Here is a 15,541-nt window from a genome sequence, read left to right as displayed (position 1 = left end):
ATGTCACCCTCGCTCCCACAGGACATGCCCTAACTGCTTGTTTTTTTCAGTTTTTTATAAACTTCTTTTTTTATTTTTTATATATTTTTATATCATTTTTCATTTTTTCACAATACATGCATTTTCTTCTTAGTTATATTCCCCATACAATTCCCACCCCCCCCCTTATTTTAACTCTGTCATCATTTCTAATTATGGCATATCAGCTCCCCTGGTGTATTTTCTCATCTCTGAAATAACAGGTCTATTTCTTTAAATCCTAATTTCATCACTGAAAATCTGTTAAGTCTATTAATACACAGGGTTCTGTGTCTAAAGACTAAGGGGTAAGAATAAGCAGGTAGTTTGGGAATAGTATAATTAAATCACTTCAAGCAACCAGAACTTAAGGAAAAGTAGAGTGGCAGGGGGAGGGAAGGTGGAAGAAGAAATTCTTGTCTCATACTTGATTATCATTCCATGGATTTGGCATCATTAAACATCCCTATGCTTCCCTGCCCTGCTTTCTCAGGTCATATATGTTTTCAAGACTCGTGATAAACTATTTTTGAGGAGTTACTGAGGGTCAGAAAACATTCTAAAGTATGGGGAATATAACCAAAATGAAAATGCATACGTTGTGCAAAAAATGAAAAATGATGTAAGAATTATATAACATAAAAGAAAATATAAAAAAGAAAACATTCTGTTTTATTATGTATTTATTCATTTAAACCTCACAACAGTCCTAGAAGATAGGTAATTTTATTTTAAGATGGGGACTTGAGGATACAAACAGGTTAAGTAATATACCCAAGATCACACAGCTGTCAAGTGGCAGAGCAGGATTCAAGCTTAGATAGAAAAACTGCAATGCCTGTGCTCCAAATATATACTTTGCTGTCTGGAATCAGATCTTCTTGTGTCCTTCACATAGAAGATGGTTAACTTTGGGTACATCTTTGAAACGAACCTCATCTTTAAACTGAGAACAATAAGACCTACCTCCCTGGTTTATCGTTGGTACTAAATATATACAATACTTAATATGTATGAAGAGCTTAGTAGTTGTTTTCTCTTTCTCATATTCTCATATTAGTCTCAAGTTAGGTCTCTTCATTTCTTAGCCTACAGCACTGTAACTCTTACGGGTCATTTCTCATTTGCTACCCTCACATTGTGGCTGATTTGGGAATCTGTTTTATTATACATTGGTTCATCCAGGCATAGGAAATAGTTTGCTTTTCTGGTGTATGTGTTGTATGTGTGTGTGTACTTGTTTTAAACCACATTTTCATATGTGCCGGATAAATGAATTCTTCTCAAGGTTTAGCATTGGCTGTCTATAGAAAAACAGAATGCAGATTGTTCAAATTTGATAAACAGAAGTTTCCAGCTGCTATCCTTTCGATCTAGCCAAACACTTTACGCTCAATTTGAAACTGGTTTCTTTTAGTTTCTATGGTCCTAATTGGTATGCCAAGATTGAACTCTCTTTCCGCTATCTTAACTGCTTGGTTCTACCTTATGTGCTCCATTCTATTTAGCACATTTTGGAGGGATTTTTTTTAAGGAGAAAAGAGGTGATTTTAGAGGGAAAAAAATAATTCTTTTTCCTCATATGTAATTTAAAATATTTAGAGCAAATACCTTTCCTTCAGTTGAATTTCTATCCTAATGTACCACCTCTTTTTTTTTTTTTTGCATCTCCTACATTTCCATTTTCTGTGACTGATAACCAAAAAAAGAAGAACCTTATTTTTGTGAGTAATTCATCCAGAAGCTTTCGGGATAATTATTTTATTGAAAAATATGATGATGAAAAGAAAGCAAGTTGATAGAATTAGAAAAAAGGACCTAATATACTTCATACTATAAAGGAATATAATCATATTTAGAAACCTGTATTAAATGCATTAATTTTTAGAAAAATTAATACCAATTCAAGAAGAAACATGAACTATGAATACCTACTAAAATATTGAAATTATATATGTAAGATCATTTCCCTCCCCTACAAAATAGAGTCCTGAGCTCTGATAGTTTCATGACAAACCTAAAGGAAATGTCAACCTAGAGAAACTGAATACATTTCTTGAATCATACAATCTACCAAGCCCAAGTGACAAAGAAATAGAAAACTTGGACAGATCACAAGTAATTGGAATAATAATAATAAAAAAAAACTAATAGTCCTCCTTCTCAAACTCTTACAAAATGCCCAGAAGGAAGGAATATTTTCTAAATCCTTTCATGAGTCCAGCATAACACTGATATCAAAACCAAACAAAGATAGCACAGGAAAGAAAATTGCAGGCCAGTATCTATGATGAACACAGATGGACAAATCCTCAACAAAATATTAGCAAACTAAATTCAATAATACATTAAAAAGATCATACACCATGACCAAATCAGATTTTTTCCAGGGATATAAGAATGCAAATCCATCAATGTGGCTCATAAAATCAACAAAATGAAAGATAAAAATCATACCATCCTCACAATATATACAGGAAAATCATTTTGTAAGATTTGGCATATAATTATGCTAAAAACTCTCAATAAAATGGGTATTGAAATAACGTTTGTAAAGATAACAAAAGTCGTATACAGACAAATCCCATAGCTAGAGCATAGTCAATGGATACAACTGAAGACTTTTCCTCTAAGATTAGGAACAAAACAAGAATGTCCACTCTTACTATTATTTAATATAGTATTAGAATTCCTAGAAAGAACAATTATACCAAAAAAAAGATAGAAAAACTACTAAAAATGATAAATGAATACTGAAGAAGTGCAGGCTACAAAATCATTTCTACATGCACTATTCACAATATTCAAGGTATGGAAACAACCTAAATGCCCCACAACACATGAGTGGATCAGGAAGATACGGTACATATACACACAGTGGAATACTGCTCAGCCATAAAAAGACGAACTCTTGCCATTAGTGGCTGAATCTTGAGTGAAATAAGTCATATAAAGAGAAATATTATATGATTTCACTCATTTATGGAATATAAAAACAAATAAACAAAATAAAAACAAAAACAAACCCTTACACCTTAACAACAGAATGGTGGTTACAAAAGCAGAAGGTGGGGGCAGACAGAGGAGGCTGATTGGGTGGTGGTGAATGGTGACTAGGCATTTGATGATGGGTGCCGTATGGTGTATACATCTGTTGAAGTGAAAAACTGTATACCTGAAATCTACCCAGTTAATGTAATCTTAATTTAAGTTATTACATTAAGTAATCTTAATGTAAGTTAATGTTATCTTAACTTTTAAAGATGGGCAAAGAACTTGAACTGAGTATTATCAGGAAGAAGAGGAATAGTATGGAGATATTGGCAGTTTTTAGTGACAGATGCCCGGCAATCAAATTCCAACTTAGCTATTTTCTATCTGTGACACTTAGGCCCTTTAAATCTTGGTTTCCTCTTATATAAGATCGTGACTACCATAGTACCAAACTCAGAGAGTTATTATGAGGCATGAATGAAGTGTGAAGCACAGGGCCCAGCTATCCTAACTAACTAGTACATTTCACTCATCATTATTACTACACTCAGCACCCTCACCATCTTGTAATCGAGAAACCAAACATATGCGGTTTCTCCTTATAATCAAGACATCTCTCAACTTCTGGTTCTGTTCATACTCTTTTCTAAAGTCTGATATAAAGGTAAAAAAGAAGGAATCACAATATATGACAGTGAATTGGAGTAAGTTGAGGTTTCCTTGGGATAGCAAAAAAGGGTAGTCATGAATAAATGGAAGTAGATGAAATAGGAATGTGATGGGTATAAAAAGGGAGGTTGGTGAACGTGAAGAAAGAACAGGGTCACAGGATATCAGCTTTGAAAGTCCTTCTCATTATTCAGATAAGAAAACTAGGGCTCAGAGAAGTTAAATAACTTATTGAAAATAATGCAGAATTTAATTATATCTCGAGTACCCTCAAGACGGTGCCAGATTTTTAAGTTTATTAGTACAAAATTGCACTTTAAACGTAACAGAGAAAAAAATACCTAATATAGACTCCAAATATTTGTGGAACAAATTGCTGTCCATCTGCCATACTTTTACCCTCCACCTGGAAGAAAATGAATCAATAATTGGAAGTTTTCTGGTGGTTAGTAACAGAGAATTCTAGTTTCCTTGGCTAGGGAGAGACACCAAAGTCTAACAAACATTCCTTGCTTTTAAAAAATTTTCAGTTTCCCCGAATAGCCAAAACTCTACTGAAAAAAAAAGAAGGAAATGGAGGCATCAAACTCCCAGACTTCAAACTATACTACAAAGCCATAATCATCAAAACTGCATGGTATTGGAACAAGAACAGACATACAGACCAATGGAATCGAATAGAAAATCCAGAAATAAACCCACAGATTTATGGTCAACTAATCTTTGACAAAGGAGCAAAGACTATGCATTGGAGCAAAGAAAGTTTGTTCAATAAATGGTGCTGGGAAAACTGGGTCGCTACATGCAAAAGAATGAAGCTTGACCACTACCTCACACCATACACAAAAATCAACTCAAAATGGATTAAAGAACTAGACATAAGACCTGAAACCATAAAATACATAGAAGGAAATATAGGCGAAACACTACGGGATTTGCACATCAAAGACATCTTTACAGACACATCACCCAAAGCAGTGATAGTGAAGGCGAAGATAAACAGCTGGGACTACATCAAATTAAAGAGCTTCTGCACAGCAAAAGAGACAATAACAAAAACAAAGAGAAACCCCACCAACTGGGAGAACATTTTTGCACCCAACACTAATGATAAAGGACTGATCACAAAAATCTGCAAAGAGCTGATGAGACTCAACAACAACAAAGAAAATAATCCAGTCAAAAAATGGGCAGAAGAGCCAAAAAGAAACTTCTCTGAAGAGGAAATGCAAATGGCCAACAGGCATATGAAAAAATGTTCAACATCACTTGCAATCAGGGAAATGCAAATCAAAACTACCATGAGATACCATCTCACACCAGTGAGAATGGCACATATTAAAAAAACTAGCAACAACAAATGTTGGCGAGGGTGTGGAGAAAAAGGAACTCTTGTGCACTGTTGGTGGGAGTGCAAACTGGTCCAACCACTATGGAGAGCTGTGTGGAGATTTCTGGACCTACTAAACATAGAGCTTCCATATGATCCAGCAATTCCACTCCTAGGTATTTACCCAAAGGACACAGAAACATCCATTCCAAAGAGCACCTGCACCCCTATGTTTATAGCAGCACTGTTTACAATAGCTAAGCTTTGGAAACAACCCAAATGCCCAAAAGTAGATGACTGGATCAAGAAGATGTGGTACATATATACCATGGAATATTACTCAGCATTCAAAAAAGATAAACACATGCAATTTGCAGCAACATGGATGGCGCTGGAAGGGATCATGCTCAGCGAAATAAGCCAAAAAGAAAAAGAAAAATACCGGATGGTCTCACTCATAGCAGGAATCTAGAAAACTTAAATAAGGGACCAGGAAAATGAATATAAGAAAGTGAAAATCAAAATCAACAAAAAACTATGAACCAGAGACACTTTTTGGGGGGTGGGGGGCGGGAGGGGAAGGATTGGGGTCAGAATGGGGCATTTGCAATTGTATGGGGGAATATAAAAATAAAATTTAAGATTAAAAAAAAAATTTTTTTTGTTTCTTAAATAACAATATAATTTTGGAAGTACAACTTCATACCTCTATATATGCATATTCTTCACTCATGTTCCATCTTTCCAAAGTCTTTATAACCTATAGCATTTGTTCAGATACAAGTTGAACTCTTGATATCTTGCTTCTGATATCAAAGAGGAATTTAATTCAGGACTCAAATAAATGGTCTGGGTTCAAATCATGGCTTGGTTCTCCTTGAAAAAGTCCAGTTCTTTTTGGTCCCACTGAATATGGAAAAAGCTCCTCAGATCATAACCCAGTTTAACAGCTAGTATTTGACTTTATTTCCTGACATACCAATTTGTCAGTGCGCTGAGTAGATATGCATTATATGGGAAATAAGTGATGTGTCAAACTCTGTCTCAACATTAACAGAAATATCTGATCATCTTTTTGGATTCTAAAAAGATGACATGAACCTGAATATCAGAGAGCGACAGAGTACATTGGTACATGAGAGGTAACAGCAGCCACAGTAACTCCCTGATAATAATACCCAATCTATGTTGACACCTTCCCTATGTCAAATATTATGCTAAGACTCTGACATGCACTACCTATTACATTTAACCCTCACAACCACCCTCTGAGGCAGGAACATCTCCACTTGGTGGTGAGGAGACAGATTCAGAGAGATCACCCAAGTGGAAAATGATGGAGCCAGGATATGAGCAGATGTCAATCAAGGTAGCACTCAAGTGTATCTAATGAAAGCCAGGCTTCAGTAGCTTAACCAGTAAGGATTGAATTTTTTACATAACAAGACATTTGAAGGCACAGAAGGTCTCATAATGAGTTCTAGAAGACATTAAAGACAGTTTCTTCAGGCTCCCACTGCACCATCTTTAGCAGCGGTTACTGTCCTCTTGGGCAGGATATGGCTGCTCCACCTCCAGGTATTGTAACTGTCACCCAGGTAAAAAATAAAGGGGGGAAAAGCAAGGACAAAGGACATGCCAGATGATTGTTCCTTTTTATTAAGAAAATGGTAGCTTATCCAGTAGAATTCTATTTACCACTAGTTGACCAAAACAAGTTAAAACAGCAACTCTGGCTACAAGGAAGAATGAAGAGAATACTTTTAACCAAGCATATTGTTGCCCTAAGAAAACTGGAGTCCAATTACTAAGAAGCTGGGATGAGGACTGGGTACACAGCCAACGGTGCATGTCACAAATCCACATGGCTATTGGATACTAAAGTTCAATAAATAAATGTGGCCATAGTTTCTCTCCCAGCACAAAAATCAGAAATTCTATCCCTGCCCTCCAAAAAAAAGTTTGAGGCCAACTTGTCATTCAAGTGAGAGCTTTTGTTACATGGCTTCTTCTGAAAACCCAGCCCTGGAGCAAAGAGGAAGGAAGCCTGACCGCTGGCCAGGCCCTCTAATCCACTTGCCTCCATTTCAATGCAGTAAATGACCATCAAGCCTTCTGCTCCCCGATGACCAAACACCGAAAATAATTTTCTTTGAGGAGACTTTGTTCAACCTAATTTGTGAGTAAAATTTCCTAAGGGCAGCAGTGAAAGGCCTAAGATAATGAGGAAGTCTTCCAACTCAGGGGGGACTGATGAGATCTGCTCTCAAATTTACCATACACCATTAATCAATTGTTACTAGGCAGAGTCACGGAACCCAGATAGAGGTCAACGGATCACATGACCCATGGCAAGCCAAACTGCCAGCGTCCTGCTGCTTAAACTAAAGCACAAGTGACTTTGTAACTATCCAGCTTGGCAGAATCACAACCTAAGCTGATTTTCCTGCAGACTGGAGAGCCACCGAGTAAAACAAAGTGGAAAAGCTAAAGATAGGAGTAAAGGGACAAATGTGTGTTTGGGGAGGTCACCAAGAAAACAGGACAACTTTGCCATACAATATACAAGAAAGAACCAAATTGGAAATTAAAATTACAATTAGCACATTATTCAGATTAGTTTAATGTGGCCTTATTTGAAAATGGTAAAGAATTTTACTGGTTTTTTCTATAAATATTTCAATTGCATCTTATTCTTTTCCATCAAAACCTCAGATGCTACCTTTCATTTTCCAGAGAGCACAATATTTTGATATTTTAGATATTCTGTAAGTCCCATGACTTTATATCAAACTTAGTCAGTTCTTGCTCTTCACTGATACCTGATTATAGGAAAGACACTCCATTTGTAAGTATGCCCCACTGCATACTTAGATAGTTCTGAAAGGTAGATAAACAAACATCTCAGCATCTCCTTTCATTATTTCTTATGTTAGTAAACACCCCAAATCCAAAACTCCTCTGTGAGTTCTTTTTTTTTTTTTTTTTTTTTGTGGGACCCTCGCGGGCGGCCGGGGAACGAACTGGCGCTGCAGAGGCTGTGGGCAGCCTCGCAGCCTCGCACTCAACCGCTGCGCCATCCGGGGAGGCCCTGTGAGTTCATTCTTTCTCTGATTCTAGAATTATCTTAGTACCAAGGAAAAAATATAAATTAAAACAAAAGGTTCTATTAACTTATTACAGAGAGCAGGGCAATTTTTATTTCATTTTGTAAATAGTTTCTGTCTCGGTTCAGCCTGTTGTTTGGAGTTCTACTCAGAACGACTTTCTGGGAAATATCCACATTTAGCAGAAAGACACAGAAGTCTACCCAGAGAAGCAAATTGGGCCATGTTAGGCTCTATTTCTATATTAACTTAGATCTGAAACAGTCAGGGCTGCCCCATTGCATATTTGGAAGTTCCAGTTTTAGTTCCTGAAGTGAAAGAAAAGTTTTCGTTGTCAAATAAAACTTATCCACGTGTATATGGAAAGCAGAAAATTCTATGTCAATGATTTAATTTGGGATCTCTCATGTCTATTTTGGGTTTAGACTAACTCTTTTCTGACTAAGCACCTTTTTTAAGTTCCGGCAGGCCCAGAAGATGTCAGATGACATGCTTCAAAATCTCTCCAGATGGGTGATAAAAGATAATCAGAAATTAAATCTTGCATGCATTTTGACCATTGACTCTACTTTTATAAATTTATATTATAAAAGTAATCAGAAGAGTATGTCTATTATAAAAATAATCCAAAGGATATGTAAAATATATTCATTATATTCATTACAAAAAATATTGGTTGTAGTGAAATTTGCAAGTCATTAAAATGTCCCAAGACAATGAATTAATTAAATTATGATAGTCCAATAAAATTCTTAGTAGGTATTTGAAATGGTAATGAAGATCACTACTTATTGCAAAGATGCCCATAGTTCATTGCGAGAGGAAAAAACTGGCTGATAGAACAATATAGTGAGCATGAGCTCATTATTGCCAAAAAAAAAAATTTATAAAAATATGAAATGTTAAGAAAAACTATGAAAGGTTATATTTCAAAATGTAAATAATAATTATCAATGGGTGACTAGGCCATAGATAATCTCCACTTTTTCCATAATAGACAAGGTCTAGCATAACATCTGACACACAGAAGGTATCAAATAGACACTAGGTACTATTTTTAGAGTTTTAGCTTTGGCATCCATTGACTCTGATGTGCTGCTGTGTTTTGTCCCTCTCTCAGTAATTTTCCTTTTCTTTCTTTTTTAGCAATAATAAGAAAACTATGTAAGAAGTGATTTCCATTTTGAGAAAAAAAAAAAGGTGGGGGGAGGGGGAGAGGCTTCCATCACTAAAGCTTGCCATCCCATCTGGGTTAGTGACACGCATGCAAAGGGCCTAAAGAGAGAGGTGGAGAAAGCGAGAAGGAAGGCTTCACCACACTAAATGAAAAGCAAACAATATGCATATCAGCATCCTAAGATGTACCACTCTGCTGGGAAAAGCCAAGACAAAAGAATTATCGGACACAACAGTTCAAAGCATATTGCACCTGTCAAAACGTCTGTCATCTTCTATAGAAATGCACCATTCTAAGCAAGAAAAGGGAAACTTTAGCAAACTCACTCAGGAACAACAGCTTACTTTGTCTCCTTCCTCTAGCCAACTCCTCCATCTGAAAGCCATTGAGCTCCATGCTAAAGATTGCCTGGAAGGACCAGACAATAGGAAGGTCTCTTTCATTGTCAAGGACAGTTACACTTTGAAGATGATGCTCAAAAGAGGTTAAAATGGGTCAACAAGCAATTGTTGGGCCCTTGCAAGGACATGTGAAGAGAACATTGTTAAAGTCACACACAAAAAAAATCGCAATCTCAAAGAATTCAACTTTAACCTTGAGGAGGTGTGGGAAGGAAGGAACATGCAATACTGATTTCACCCCAAAGAAGAACTAATGGGGGAGGGGAACAATGCTCAGAGGATTAATTAATAGACAGTTTGAGGATGGTTTCTGCCATTCTGAACATCCACCCACACACTGTGTTAGAAAGATTCAAGTGTGATTTAGAACAAAGGGAGAAAAATGTGATTTAAAAAAAAAGAATATAAATTGTGTAAAGAGTGTTAACTACACACATGTAAGAATTTGTAAAATCAAATCAGTTTGCCTAGATTTATGGCCTGGATCTGCCTTGTACAGGCCCCCTGACTTTGGGCAAGTAATATAACCTCCTTATTCTCAATTTCCACAAATGTAAAAGGGGGTAACAACAACAGGCCACAGGAGTGTTTGGGGAATAAAAGGTAAGACTAAATCCAGGAGAAATAAGAACATAGATCCACACAAAAATTTGTGCATGAAGGTTTATAGGAACATGATTCTTAATAGCCAAAAGGCAGAAATAACCCCAATGCCCATCAGCTGAAGAATGCATGAACAGAATATGGTACTGCCACACAATGGAATATTACTCAGTCATAAAAAGATGATATACTGACACATGCTACCGTAAGGGTAAATCTTGAAAAATTATGGTTAGTGGAGGAAAACAGTCACAAAAGACCATATATTATATAACTCCATTCATATTAAATGTCCAGAGACAAAGAAACCAGATTAGCGATTGCTTAGGTGGAGGGAGAGAAGAGGATAGAAAGGGTTTCTATTTGAGTGGATGAAATGTAAAATTTACTGTGGTTATGTTGTACAGCCCCAGGAAAACCTGTGATTACACCAACTCGGACTGCGCCTTTTCTACATTTCCACTGCATTTATTCACTAGACAAGTTCAAAATTCTTTTTCCAAAAATTTCCAGGCCAACTGTGTTTTGAAATTTAATTTTTTGTAATATTTTTGTATTAATGATGTACACTATGGATGGAAGCCCACGGTAATACCCCATAGTCAAATACATTAATACATCTTCATCAAAATACTCAAGGAGATGAGGTTATCTTAAACTCACTTCAATTAAGGTCATAACCGATACAGAATGAGTTATAAAAGAATTTGCAATTTTCAGAGATTTTGGATTTCAGAATTATGGTTAATGGACTGAAATTATTTCAGGTCTTCTAGCAAGGTTTTTCTTGAACAACATGGTTCTTCATTGCTATATCCCCAGCGATGTGTCCAGCATGTACTGGGTGCTCAGTAAAAGAGAGAAAGAAAGAGTGAGCGAGAGAGAGAGAGAGAGAGAGAGAGAGAGAATGAAATCTAAGTCTTATCCTGGTTGAGCCTGTCAACAAAACAGATAGTGTCCTGTTCTCAAATATCTCACAAATATTACCCAGGATAGTAAGAACTCAATAAATACTTTACAATCGATCCCATTATCACTGACATACAAAACCAGCTAGAGTCCCTTAGAGGAGGGGCACATAGGTTGGAGAACGAGGGACCTGTAGCAGGAGGTTAGATGTGGGCAAAGCTTGTGGAAAAGTATTGATGTGGGGAATAGCATTTCACAAAAGGACTATGCAAGAGAGATGCCACACACCTTAAGAATTTTGAGAATATGTGAACCTATCCCCCTAAATCATATACAGTGTTATAATATTACCCTGATAAAAATTTAAAAAAAAGAATTCTGGAACATTTTCCTCAATGTTCAATGTCAAGTCTTCCCTTGATGACAATTGCTTTCCTGGGTCTGTGCATGAATTAGAATCCTCAACATCACTTTGGAGTTATGAAAACATTGTCTTAATTTTCACAGAGAGTTGAGCTAAAAGATTACGTGGTAGATGGTAGGATGGTAGGTATGGCATAGGGCACCCTGAACTGAGGTGAACTAAATTGGAGATTCTGAATGGAATAGGCTGTTAAATTATTGACCGCATATGTTTGTAAGTACAGAATGTTGGTGAGAATGTGTGTTACAGGCAATCATTATTTGGAAAAATTTTTTTGCGTCTGTGTTTCAGTTTCCTCAGAAAATGGGGTAAAACTTACATTGTGGCACTGTGATGAAGGCAAAGAATCTGGCTTAGAAAATCTTCTCAGAGAGGGACGTGATCATGTACTCACCAAAAAGAACATCACTGTTGGTGCAATTGGATCTGTAAGCCATAAATTAGTCCTGCATAAAAATGGATAATATTTATGCCAATGATTGTTGATATTAGTCATAAAAGAATGATTTGCAGTTGTATACTGCTCTTCCTTTTCAAAAGACTTTGATGTGATAGCAAACTTGGCATCCAAATTAGCCTTTGCAGTAAACAAAGCATGTTATGCCAATCTAACAGTAAATAAATTCCAGCCATGACAAAGCTGTCGGTGCTTGGATCCAGCCCTTTAGCTCTACCTTACTCTCTCCCCTTCCCTTTCACAGGTCTGTTGGGCAGCTCCTACCACCTTGAGAATGCCACCATCTTCAGAAAACCTTCCCTCCCCTTAGTTCCTGAGCCTTCATTCATAAGAAGGATGCTGTTTCAAACCAAAGAACTATGTCCTAATAATCTGACCCCACTTTGATCTTTAATGACTTCATACATGTTATATATCATCATTCCACAATTACCAGTTCCCACTCTCAGAAGGATCAGGGAGTAGTTTCTATACTTACCTCACTTAAGATTATGGTACAAAAAAATGATTAATAGATGTTATCTGTACAGGTGGAATATAAACACATATGTACATATACACTAGCTTTAATAATGTTTTAAATAATTTCATACATGAAATTAAATTTTAAAATATATAAATTTTATAATTTTATAAAATATATGATAGTCTTTAAAGTTCTTACATACCTGTGTGTATATGTACAATGTATGTGTCTTATTGTCTTATGTGTCTTATGCATATGTGTCTTATTGTCATTAAGAATAAATCCTCACTTATGAAATTGAGATAATAGCAACTACACTAATAATCTATTACTAATTAGTAAGCTATTATGAGAACTGAACAAAAGCATGCTGAACACTTAGAGCAGTCCTTAATGCATAACACATTCAATAAATGCTATCTGTCATTATGATTAAATATTTTACATATTATAAAAAGATTCCAGACTTGTAAATATTATTCACCAGACATTATCTTAAATATTAACCTTCTTGAATGCAGCAATTTTTTCAATTGACTAATATCTATTTTTCAATGCAATTTTCAAAAAAAATTTTTTTCCTTGAAGTGGCATATTATCTTCTCTAGAAGACACACAGTACATGGTAATAAATGTTCCATAAGTCAGATCACATACCCCCAAGGAATAAAAGCAGGTTGTAATTCAGAACCCATGAAATAATGATTTCATGCCAGGGAACCTTGTTCTATTGCTCAGTGACAGTGCTATACACAAGCACATACTATTCATTTCCTAATATTAATCCATCTTCAGTGATGACGTGAATCCAGCACTGTATTCATAAATCGTGGCATAGGCATGGTTTAATTATCTTGGCCTTAGTGCATTGGGGTCTATGATCTAGTACAAAAGTCTCCGTCATTCGGGAGATCTCAGGCACCATGACAGTCAAGTTGGAAGTGCTCCTCAATCATCACTATCTAAGCATGATCAGGGCTGGGCCAAAAGACCTTCTCTTGACCACGTGCCCCCCAGAAGGAAAAATAACCAGACACAGCCGGTGACATTCTTCCAAGGAACAACAGGTTCCCGGAGGTATTTCTGAAGGGCTACTTCCTTAGCTCTGGTTCGTTCCTTCCTTCTTTGAAAAGAAATCCTAATTTTTCACCCTCCAGCCTCACCAGATTTTGTTATATTTAAAAATAGAACTTTGAGCAATGTTTTCTCAACTGTGTTCTACAGGACACTAGTATTGACAGGTGTTATTTGTAAAAAATAGATATCCGTGCAGACACACAAACATGCACACATATCAGGGTTCCTTGATTAAATAAAATCGGAAAATATTGGGTTAACTGGATTTCTTTTATCGTGGGATGTCACAGGGTCCTTACTGTGTCACTATAACTTTCTTAAGAAGGAGCAGGTTGGGTCTCATCTCTCAGACATATTTATCCAGACTCATTCGCACAAAGCATCTTTCTAGCACTAGTGTTCCAAATGGAACACACTTTAAAATACACACTTTTGCCTATGGTAGACCACCTACTTTACATCTTTTTTTTGGGGAGGGGGGTCTCAATTCTGAACAGAATTTCTTCTGTATTGTATTTTTAATAAATTTACCATTTGGGCCTCCCTGGTGGCACAAGGGGTTAAGTCTCAGCACCATCAAGCTATCGCCAGCCACTGCAGTATGAGTTCAAGTCACTGCCAGGTTGCTGACCCACATGGCGCAGCAGACTTCTCAGGTCTCTCCTGCTGCTCCCCTCAGCAGTGTATTTCAGTAGATATATCTATACTACTTCCCCCTCTATCTCTGGTAAATCCTTATCCCCCACACCTCTGGCCTACACCACAGTTCTTGCATGCATAAATAAATAAATCTTTTTAAAAAAAATTTACTACTTTGCACTTGCACAGGTGAGGGGAATACCTTTCCAATATCAAAAACAGTTTCTGCTCCTGAAATTGACCATAAAAAACTTTTGATTACTTGTATTAAAATCACTTAAAGCAACGAGGTTTTGACCTGAAAAAAAAAGAATCAGTTGTGCAAACTCATGATTAAGTAGCAAACATATTCCTGAATCAAAATTGTATGTAAATCCCATGACTCTGCCCACATAGTTCTCTTCAGCCAAATGGCACAAAGTTGAACTTACTATTGTCATGTGAACTCTGGTGAGCAGTTACCATTATACCCTCAGGAAACCACAGCAACCATCCATCATAACCTGTATGTTTTCTTATGACAAAATCATGTAAATAAAAAATTATTGATAAATAAAGTCAAAACAGTTACTATAAGACCATGTCAATCTGGAATAAAGAAAGTTCTAAGGTTTGGGGTTAGCTTTTTTCTTTACAGTTATTTCTCCTAGAGAATGCTATTACTCAAAGAAATCAAAACATCCTCAAAGGACTAAACAGATTCTTAAATACTAAATGGTTACTTGATATAAAATTTTATTGCTATTGAAACTTTGAGACTTTAGCTGGACTTTAGAACTAACAGTAAATTTTAAATGTAGGTAGTGTATACTATAAACCCATGTATATGTATATGGATATATTTGAATTGCAATAGGAAATCTCAGAATCCTTAACAATCCAAGTCTATGGACAATGACAAAGAATCTGAGCACAAAACTTCATAAGGGTGTACTGCTCACATTATTTGTGTGTCTCTCCATGTTGCAAAAACGCTACATTAAAAAAAAAAAACTAAACCCATAAAATCATTTTAAAAGGTCAGTCTCTGCATTGCAACACTGTGAAATGCTGCTATGTTGAACTTCACTAAAATTTAAAAATAATGCCTAAAATGACCGTTTTGATAAAACATTCCCTGAGCTGCTCCAGTCTTTTCTAGTAAGAGTCTGAGAATTTGGTCTCTCTTTTGCACTAAACTTAGTTCCAAGGGTTTCAGGGCCTCCGACAAGGATCCAGGTTCAGGTTTCTGACATAAAAACCTTCCTACTGCCTGAAGAATTCCCCTAGG

This window comes from Talpa occidentalis, unplaced genomic scaffold, assembly GCF_014898055.3.
Source record: "Talpa occidentalis isolate TD23 unplaced genomic scaffold, MPIMG_talOcc4v2.1 talOcc4.16, whole genome shotgun sequence".
In the NCBI taxonomy this organism is placed as follows: domain Eukaryota; kingdom Metazoa; phylum Chordata; class Mammalia; order Eulipotyphla; family Talpidae; genus Talpa; species Talpa occidentalis.
The sequence above is the reverse complement of the archived record's forward strand: the minus strand, read 5'-3'. Positions refer to the sequence as shown.